The 10,113-nt window shown below is 40.7% G+C and overlaps 1 long non-coding RNA gene across 1 annotated transcript; it reads right to left on the bottom strand.

The window, feature by feature from the left end:
• Positions 1 to 282: 282 nt before the first annotated feature.
• Positions 283 to 5,662, bottom strand: LOC131895851 (uncharacterized). The gene is made up of 2 exons (XR_009375297.1): positions 5,339 to 5,662; positions 283 to 480 (listed from the first exon to the last, which is right to left on the bottom strand). It is a non-coding gene; the product is annotated as an uncharacterized LOC131895851 (long non-coding RNA).
• Between the last annotated feature and the right edge of the window lie 4,451 nt (positions 5,663 to 10,113).

Below are 10,113 nucleotides of genomic sequence, written 5' to 3'. Positions count from 1 at the left end.
TTTCTGTTCTGCCTTCTCATTGGTTCTAAACCCATCCACATGACTTCCTCGTCACTGCCTGTCTATACAGACCTCCAGGTCTCTATGGTTTGTACTGAGATTAAAGGTTCAGGTCACTGCTTGGCTGTGTTCTTGAACACACAGAGACTCTGCCTGCCATGTGATCACATTAAGGGCTTGTTGCCACCACCTCTGGACTTCTGCTAAATGGCTTGCTCTTAGCTCTGATCCCCAGGCAACTTTATTTATTAACATACAAATAAAATTTCAGCACAAATAAAATATCACCATAAACATGTATCTGCATACACATATGTGAACTTGTAAACACACACAACAAAACATCAATATCAGGTGTCAGTAATGCCATTGCATCCATCCTTGAAGTGTTCATGTTAGTACTGAGGGCAGCTCCGTGGAGTAGGTGGCACTGTTCCTGTTGGGCCTCTATTTGTGCTCAGGCATCCATGCTCAGGGCCGCTGCTGACCAGTCACACTGTCAGTAAACGTGCAATCAGAATTTGGACCCAGAGTTTTTCAGATTCCAGAATCATGTTTCCCCCCAAATCCTTATTAGTAAGTCCTACAGTCACTGTGTTATTGCCAAAGTCTGTGGTGGTAAGAAGGGAGGGAGAGAAGAGAAGAGATAAGAAGATGAAAGATGGAGAGAAAGAGAAGGGAGGAGGAAAGATAGAGAATCAGAGATGGAGATCTGGTCACAATAAATGTCATCAGGGTGACTTTTAAATTTGTCAGGTCCCGCAAAGCAGAAGCTTACTGTAAAAATGAGTATCATCAGAGCTGGGATATTCTTGCGTGAAAAACTGTCTTCATTGTCACACACTGGGAATTGAACCTAGGCCTCATGCATGCTAGGCAGGTGCTCTCTCACTGAGTTACACATCAGGTCCCACTTTCCCTCTATTTTGAGACAGGTTTGTGCTGCACTACGGAATCCTTACCGTAGCATTACACTGGCTTTAAACCTGCTGACCGTCCTTTTTTAGGCTCCTTGGTGGCTGGGACCCCACACCTGTGTCATCAGGCAAGGGCTTATATTTTGTAGTCTACAGAAAAAATAAACTCACACAGACATTAAAAACAATGAGAACCCAATCTCCAGAATTCCCAGAACTCTGAACCTTTGCATGCTTTAATTAACTGGGTTATTGGTCAGACAGCATTTTGTATAAACTTTTGTATTATATTCCCTGTAAAGTGATAAAGGGAAAGGTGAGGAAAGAATGGAAGAATTTGAAGATAGGCTGTAGATGTAACCATCTTATTAAATAAGAAATACAGAGATGAAAGCCAAGAGGTCAGAGCAATAGCTAAGAGCTAAAAACCTTACCCTTCACTGTCGCTGTTGTCCGACCTCTCCGAAAGAGACCTACTTCCTGTGTGTTTGTGCTTTTTATTGACTTCCTATTCTGCCTTCTCATTGGTTGTAAACCCAACCACATGACCTCCTCGTCACTGCCCATCTGTACAGATCTCTAGGTCTTCTATGGTTGGTATTGAGATTAAAGGCGTGTGTCTCCATGCTGGCTGTATCCTTGAACAAACAGATTCGCCTAGCCTGCCTCCCAAGAGCTGGGATTAAAGGCGTGTGCCACCAACGCCCGGCTATGCTATGGCTTGCTATTAGCTCTCCCAGGCAACTTTATTTATTAACATACAAATAAAATCACATTTCAGTACAAATAAAATATCACCATAATAGGCAGGCATTCTTTATGTTACAAAGCTAGGTTTTGCCGGGTTAATTAAAGTGTAACACTCCTGAGGGCAGGCACCGGCCATGTCTCTGTCATAGCCTTCAGCAGGGGCATCTGTGAAGCTTTTATTGCCAAACTTCTTCCCTCTTCCACAGTTCCAGGCTGATCAGTGCTACCTGTGGGAGCCATAAGCTTCAGCAGAACTTATGTCACACAATTTGATCCATGTTACCTATATGCTGTGGGATGGTCTGTATGTCAAATGTGCTGATTGGTCAATAAATGAAACACTGACTGGCCAGTGGCCAGGCAGGAAGTATAGGCGGGACTAACAGAGAGGAGAATTGAGAGATCAGGAAGCTGGGAAGAGACACTGCCAGCTGCAGCTATGACAAGCAGCATGTGAAGACGCCGGTAAGCCACGAGCCACGTGGCAAGGTATAGATTTATAGAAATGGATTAATTTAAGATAGAAGAACAGTTAGCAAGAAGCCTGCCACAGCCATACAGTTTGTAAACAATATAAGTCTCTGTGTGTTTACTTGGTTGGGTCTGAGCGGCTGTGGGACTGGCGGGTGTCAGAGATTTGTCCTGACTGTTGGCCAGGCAGGAAAACTCTAGCTACACTTACACCAGTCAATTCTGTCACTGTGGCAGCTCATATTCCATGTGAAGTCATCACAGGATTTAACAAAAGTACTTGTCAATGAAACAGAGTTATAATGATAAAAGGAGAAAAAAAACCTGCTTTCTTTAACTGCCCTGAATATATATTCTCACTCCTGTGGTATGTGTGTGTGTGTGTGTGTGTGTGTGTGTGTGTGTGTGCGTGCAGTATTAACACTGGATGTCGTCCTCTGTCGCTCTCAATCTTATTTTTGATGCAAGTCTCACTGAACTCAGACTGTTGGGGCAACTGGCCCCAGAAATCAGCCTCTCTCCACTTTCCCAGCACTGGAATCTTAACACGCTGTGAAGGCATGCTTACTTTTCTTAACGTGGGTACTAAGACCGAACGTAGGTCCTCATGCTTGAGTGACAAGCACTTTCGCAACTGCGCGGTCTTCTCAGCCTGGGAACATAGCATTACCTGAATGAAGAGGAGCTGTGCACTTATGCTCTTCTTGGTTTACTGAGACAGAAATCTCGTATTCTTAGACTCTTAGCCCCAGATAAGAAATCGAGTGGGAATAGCATTGCTGACATTTTGCTGATGAGTTAATAACTGGACCTTGACTTGAGCAGAGGAGCATCTCACACGTTATTGTGGAACTGGTGGCACAAACCTAGCTGAAGATATAGGGAGTTGGCCCAGTTCTGAGCTCTAACCCACGAATGTGTTCCTATAAATCATGTGGAGTTGCTGTCAGGTTCTTATTGACAGAATTGGACAGGTAAAGCTGCTGCTCTTTGGTTTTAAGTTTTGCTGTTTTTAAGAATGCAAGGCAGAGAAGTCACCGGGGTTTGCACCAGAAACCTATGTTGTCAGGAATGAGAGTTTCCTGAGAAAGAATTCAGCCTTGTAAGGTTCTTGTGTTCCTCACACCAAGGGAAGGCTTGACAGAGTAAGTGCTCAGCAAACGTGTGTTGAATGAATAAGGGCTGCCGGCTGCCCCACTTCTCTTCTTTCTCTTTTCTTTATAAATTTTGTGTTCTGAGGTGATTTTACCCATTTTTTTTTCCAATATACTTCATTTAATGTCAGCTGGGTAACACCTATGTGAAGAGAAAGTGGGTCTACTTGTGGACATTATCTCAGACAAAAAGAAACCTACTTCAAAGAATTAAGTGAACTAGGGAAACACTAATAGGGTGAAAGGTATCATACTGTCACAAACAGGAGGAGCTGCCCCCTTACCACTTTTTCTTTCTACCCTTCTTAGTAACCCCACCTCTTAAAGCTGTCTTCCCGGTTTTCCGCCCCATTAGTCTCTCACCTAAGAGCTGACCCCTTGTAAGATTCTTGCCCTTTTCTGGCCTTTACATGCACACATCAAAACCATCGAACAGCGCAGCGTCAGAGGCCAGCTCCTTCTAAGACACTGAGTGCTTTTCTGCTGCTGAGGACAAGTAGACGTTTGACAAATCCTCTGCCAGTTCTCATTTATTAGTGATAGAAATGGCAGTTCTCCCACAAGCAGAAAGTGAAAAGAGAAAACTTTAATTTGAGCTTCTCTGAGTGAGTCTGGGAATGGCCATGAGCTGCTTCTGTTTCTCAAGTTGTTTCTCCTCAGGCCACCCCTTTTCTCTCCTCAGGCCTACCCTCTTCTCTCCCCAGGCCTCTCCTCTTCTGCCCCACGTCTCGCCTCTTCTCTCCAGGCCTTTTCTGTTCTCTACTCTGTTGCCTCCCATTCAAAGGTGGCGTGGTACGTAATTATGATGACACAATCCTCTTCTCTAGTGCTGCAGCCCCTCTTTGCTCACTAAGATGATTCTTTGCTGTGTCCCTCAGAGCCAAGGTTCCAATCTCAGAAGGACTTATCATTAACCAAAACCCAAGAAACACTCAATACAATAGCTATTAGCTGATTCAATAGCTAAGTCCATGCTGGTGAGTTAATGCTAAACACAGGTAGACACATTTTTGAGTTACATCTTTGTGTTTTGATCCTTCTGAGTCTTGAAAAGGACAAACACTAAGCACCCTCAGTCTAATTTGCTGGCTCCTTTTCTCCCATTCTGACAGCTGATCCATTTTCAATCCTTCCCATGTTTTTCTTTTATGCCGTTTTTCTCCCTATTATTCCAGTCCAACATAATTTTATATGTTGAAGGCATTGTTCTTAGTAGCATCCAACATACAGTACATTATCACATATGCCTATTGAGCCTTTCTGGGAGATTACTATGCTTTAGAAAGTGAATATTTAATTTCGCTAATTTTAATTTATGGTTCATTCAGCTGGTTGGTGCCATATTGGACTGTGCATTAAAATAGATTCGTCCAATCCTGTGGCTTTGAAAACTTATTCATGTTGATTTTAGACCTACATTACGCTAGTGATATTCCCACTTATCACACCCATTTTTTTTGGTTCCCTTCTGTACATCATCTTCACAATGGCTGCAGATGACCTCCACAATGACTGTACATGACCCCTAAAATGACAGAGGGCGAGCTCTACAGTGGCCACAGGTGATCTCCACAGTGGCTCTTTGAGTGTTCTCCATGTCACCATCCTGCCTCTGTCATGATTGTTCCACATCACTGCAGAACAGATCACATTTAACACATGCACATTTCTTACTCCCCAGCTCAAATCACTGTATTAGTTTCAATTCATGCTATAACAATTACCACAACCCAAGTCATTGAAAACATTACAAATTAATTTTCTTATATTGCCATATTGACATCTAGCAAAGGTCTTATTGGGTTATATTCAAGGTATCCACAATATCTCAACACTCTTTTACTCTTTGGGCCTTCTATGAGGGAATCAGTGTGTTTGTCCTTTCCTGTTTCTAGAGTGCAAACACTTCCGTGGTTTGTTGTGTCTCCAAAGTCAGCAGTATAACCTCAGTCTGATGACAGCTTCTGTCCATATTTCTCTTCTCAATGATCAGAGTCACAGAATGTTCCTTGAGGTTACCATCGTCTATAATTAGATGGAGCTCACCTTGATAGCCCAGAATGATCTGCTCCTTCCAAGGTCTTGATCATAGTTAAATGTCCCCTCATAATTTCTGAGGTTTCCAAAATGGCTATCTTGTGAGGAAATTACTCTTATTACCAGTGAGTGATCCTTAAAATCTCTAGTCACATCCATAATCCCAGCACCTTTGGACTTAGGTGTTCCCTAGCTTTTGAACTAGTTTCTCCTCATTGTCCAGGTGGCTTCATGATACTCGATACTCCCTTCCAAAATCCTTTCTCCTATTTGTTACATCCTCTGTATCATTTACAGAAACTTTCACATGTCTTCTGAGAGTTCTACTCAACTTCTGTTTCCTTGGAGACACCATCTGTAAACTTCCTGATGGAACAACAGTTGTGACACGCTGAATACAACATTCCCCAAACAGCTGAGACTGAGCTACTAGAGTTAGCTCAGAAACTAATTATTTTTTCAGATTATATTAAAGTAAAATTTACTTATGTATCTTGTCCATCTCCTCCAGTAAGTTTTAATATGCAGAACAAACAGGAACCCCATCTTCTAGCTCATGATACAGTTCCTAACACCTACACCAGTGCGTAAGCTCTTTAAATATCCACTGAATGAATGGTTATTATAGTGTTGATAAATAATGTTTTTATAGTAAAGGAACACAATTTGACAATTCTTAATCTATTTAATAAATTTCAATAAAGGCTCATGCTATTATGTAAAAGTGTATATTCATTCATGGATAATATATTCCCATTTATCTTATCCATTGTCAGTGTAACTTCTTAGGCTAATTTAACTCTATTGATATAATTTACAAAGGAAATACTGTGCTTTTATGATTGTACTTAAGAAAACTATATTTGCTTATTGTACCATGTAAATGTAGGTACATGATAAATTACATTTTCATGAGAACACAATAATTCTAATGCAAGCAAGTGGGAGAAACACATTACTAATAAAATTAGATATATTCTTATTTTCAAGAGTCACTTTAATATCCATTTCACTGATTAAAACTGCTCGCTCCATCAATGCAAAAGTCCCAAACTCCTCTTTAGTATCTGTACATAGAATAACACACTAATTGTTGCCATGGTAATTTACAAAGCTTGCAATTCTCAGGCAAAGTCTGGCTTCTCTGTATTAAATATTTATAAAAAATAATTAGATGTTTCCATCCTGTTGTGTGTCACAACTTTACATGTCTGTCCACAGCCCATAACTAGATTGCGTACTGTGAAGCTAAAACAATGAAAACTTAAATTAAGCGAGGACTAGTTACCAGTTATTGGGCATTGACGCATTTGGAAGGTGGTTTTAATTGATGGACTCTCTAGTTTGAACTAAATCCATTTTGGCAGCTGCTTCCCATGACCAACTTAGTAACTGCTGCTTAGAGTTGCGTGTTTTGTCCAGTGGCCAGAAAGGCAGTTATGAATAGCCACAGATTCATGGGGTTTATTCCATGTACCACGGGAAGCATGAGTAAGTGTAGAGGAGAACACTAGGAGAATTGGTGTGCAGAGATCTAACAGTTTATTTCTGAACCAGAAATGGGGACATTAGTTCATCAAAATACAAAAAGAGAGCAACCAATTAAGAAAGGAAAATTATGGCTGGCAAAATGTCTTTGTGGTAGAAGATGTTTGGTGCCAAGCTTGATGAGCCCGAGGACCTGAGTTCAATTCCTAGTGTCTACACAGCAGAAGGAAAGAACCAGCTCCCAAAGTTACAAGTTGTCCTTTGATTTCTGCACAGCACAGTTCAAACACACACACACACACACACACACACACACACACACACACACATGCACACACACACACACAGAGAAAGAGAGAGAGAGAGAGAGAGAGAGAGAGAGAGAGAGAGAGAGAGACTAAATAGGTAATTAACAAGTTGTTTAAAGTAATAATTAGAAGTGTTGCCATCAGTACCACACACCTGTGCATCTCCTTTTGTTTCCTTATCACTTATATACAGGTGCATTCTCTAACCCAGTGGTCACAGTCTCATTGATGTCAGACTCTGTGGTGTTTGCCTATGGCAGATCTGGTGCTGAGACCAGGCCGTGTCTTGCTCCAGGTTACTCTGTATTGTCTAACACAGTGATTATTTTCATGCTGTGTCATGCCACAAGATACTCCATTTCCAGGTAGATTTAGACCTTGTTTTAAAAGGTGGAGATTGGCTGTGCACCTGTGTGAACAAGCGAATGGTGGTACCCTTTGTCCAGCACCGCCCATACAGCAAAGACTGATGAACTGCTTATTCCCGGGGATTGGAAGTGTGTCATTCAATACATTCTATAATTTATTGAGAAGAATTGAGGCCATAGGGGCAGTTGATCATATTAAAGTGATGTCATGGAAACCAGCTCTAAGAAATTAACAGATGTATCAGGTTGAGGAAAAGATTTAATCTGGGCCTTAGTAAGAGGAGAACACCTAAAGCTGTGGTGATCACAGCCTACTAATCTTTCATCTGACAGCCCAGTCTGTGTCTCAAGGACCAGCAAGCAGAGACATCCAGACTGTCCCAGTGGCTTCGGTTCATCTTGGTCCTCACTAAAGATAAGTTGTGCTTATCTTCTTTCTTCTCTTCTTCTTGTTCACTCATCTGGAACTGCTGTCCATCCATCCATCCATCCATCCCTCCATCCCTCCCTCCATCCATCCATCCATCCATCCATCCATCCATCCATCCATCCATCCACTCACTTCTTTGTCTGCCTGGGACCAGCACTACCCTTTAGCCTCTGTAGCCAGGGTCAGTTCTGAAGCTTCCTTCTCAAACTGTTAACTGCAGTGACCTGACTTGCAAGCTCTGCAACATCTCTTGCTTCTTCTCTGGCCCCCCATTTGGTTCATTCTCAAATCAATACAGAGATTCTTGCATCCCAAACAGTTTCCCACATTTTTGCTTTCCAGAGCACTTTCAAACTCATTAGCTATTTCATCCTTTGCAGCCATTCCATAACCTACATATATCCATACATGCAGCACAGGTACATTTATTGTGATGTGTAATATGTGATCTGAGAGTTAACATCAGTAATAAAGATTATACATAACAAGAACATTTATTTGCCTTGGTCAGGGCTATCAGGGAGAGTGGAAGTATCTGGAGATTTTTCCCATTAAAATAACCATATCTTGTGAATTTATTGTTATTCAGTTAATTCTGACATTATGGAAAGACACACATATATTTGCTTATATCTCTGACATAATGGACTCACTATATTGGGGTTATCTTGATTATTTCACAAAGTATTATTTAATAGCTTTATTTTTAAATGTAAAGATCTGGGTTAGGGGGATAAACTGTAAATAAAACACTAACTAACGTTCATGATATACGGATATCAATTAATGAATAATGTCAAGAAAATAATTTTATGATTGTTAACAATATGGTCTGCAATTTTCCATGGAATTTTAAGTCAGCTGTTCCATGACCATGAGATACTGATAGATTTGCAAACATATCAGTTTAGTTCTGGTTATACTTAGGAGAATACGTGGTAAATTTCAGTGTGCTGTGTTAGTATACAAAATTATACACACCACACCACAACTACTCCTTCTTTGTAAGTATGATTATACAATGGAACTACATTCAGATTATATAGAAGTTTTGGACATGAACATTGATATCTAGCAATTTGAAAGACTGGTCATGTCTCTATGTTGGGACAGGTGGAGGATTAAATTCCATTTTCATGATAGACAAGTCCGATAAATGTGTAAAGGTTCCAGGAGAATAAATCCATTCAATGCAGTTATGTGTCAGTGTGAATGTGACTATTTTCCTATACATCTGACCCAAGTACATTAAAGATTAGAGACTGATTAATGATAATTTAACAAATCCGGAGGCAAAACTACTCAGATTGTTTAGATAGTTATTTAGTTATTCAATACCACCTCACCATTAGAGTCTTACCTTTACCTCCTTTCCTTCCTTCCTCCCTCTCTGCTTATCATTACTTAGTCAATAATAAGTGTACAAAGCACAATTACTCTATCTTACAGAGGTTCCTTTCTAGGATCCAGGACCTCATCTAAATTCACAGAACTCATGATATATATCTATAACTTATAATTCTGTTATAGAAATCTTTCACTAGTACAATGTCACACTCCAGTGTATCCACTATTATTCTGTGATAGTTTAACACACAGTGTTTAGGACAGTTCTGGTTTGAGTGTGAACTGTCCACTACAGGCTTATGTATTGCACACTGCATTGTGAGCTGATGGGCTTTGGGAAGGGAACTAGAGGCTGGGATTACAGCCTCAGCCAATGGATCAGTCCTCTGATGGTTTAATAATATGATGGCACTGTCTGGAAGTGGTAAAACTTTGTACATACGACTAGTTAGAGGAAGTAGTCACTGGGGCTATGTCTTGTTCTGGCCCTTTCTATGCTCCTATCTCTGCTCTCCAGCTTTCATGAGTTAGGGAACCTCTTCTTTCAATTCTCCCATAACCATGACATTCCTCCTAAAAACATAAGTTCAATCCACAACCATGGACTGAGCCTCTGAAATCTAGGTGGAATTAAATCCTTCCTCCCTTAAGTTGTCTGCACCAGGTGTTTCTATCACTGGGATGGAAAATCTGATAAACGCAGGGAAATAAGTTTGCTTTGTTGCTTTCTTTCTGTCTTCCTCATTTCCTTTTTTTATTGTGGTAAGACTTCATGTAATATCTACTTTCTAAAAATTTTTGGATATACGTTACAAGTGCAACTGGTTGTAGGTACAAAGTTAT

The sequence above is a fragment of the Peromyscus eremicus genome, chromosome 19, assembly GCF_949786415.1.
Source record: "Peromyscus eremicus chromosome 19, PerEre_H2_v1, whole genome shotgun sequence".
In the NCBI taxonomy this organism is placed as follows: Eukaryota; Metazoa; Chordata; class Mammalia; order Rodentia; family Cricetidae; genus Peromyscus; species Peromyscus eremicus.
The sequence above is the reverse complement of the archived record's forward strand: the minus strand, read 5'-3'. Positions and strand labels throughout refer to the sequence as shown.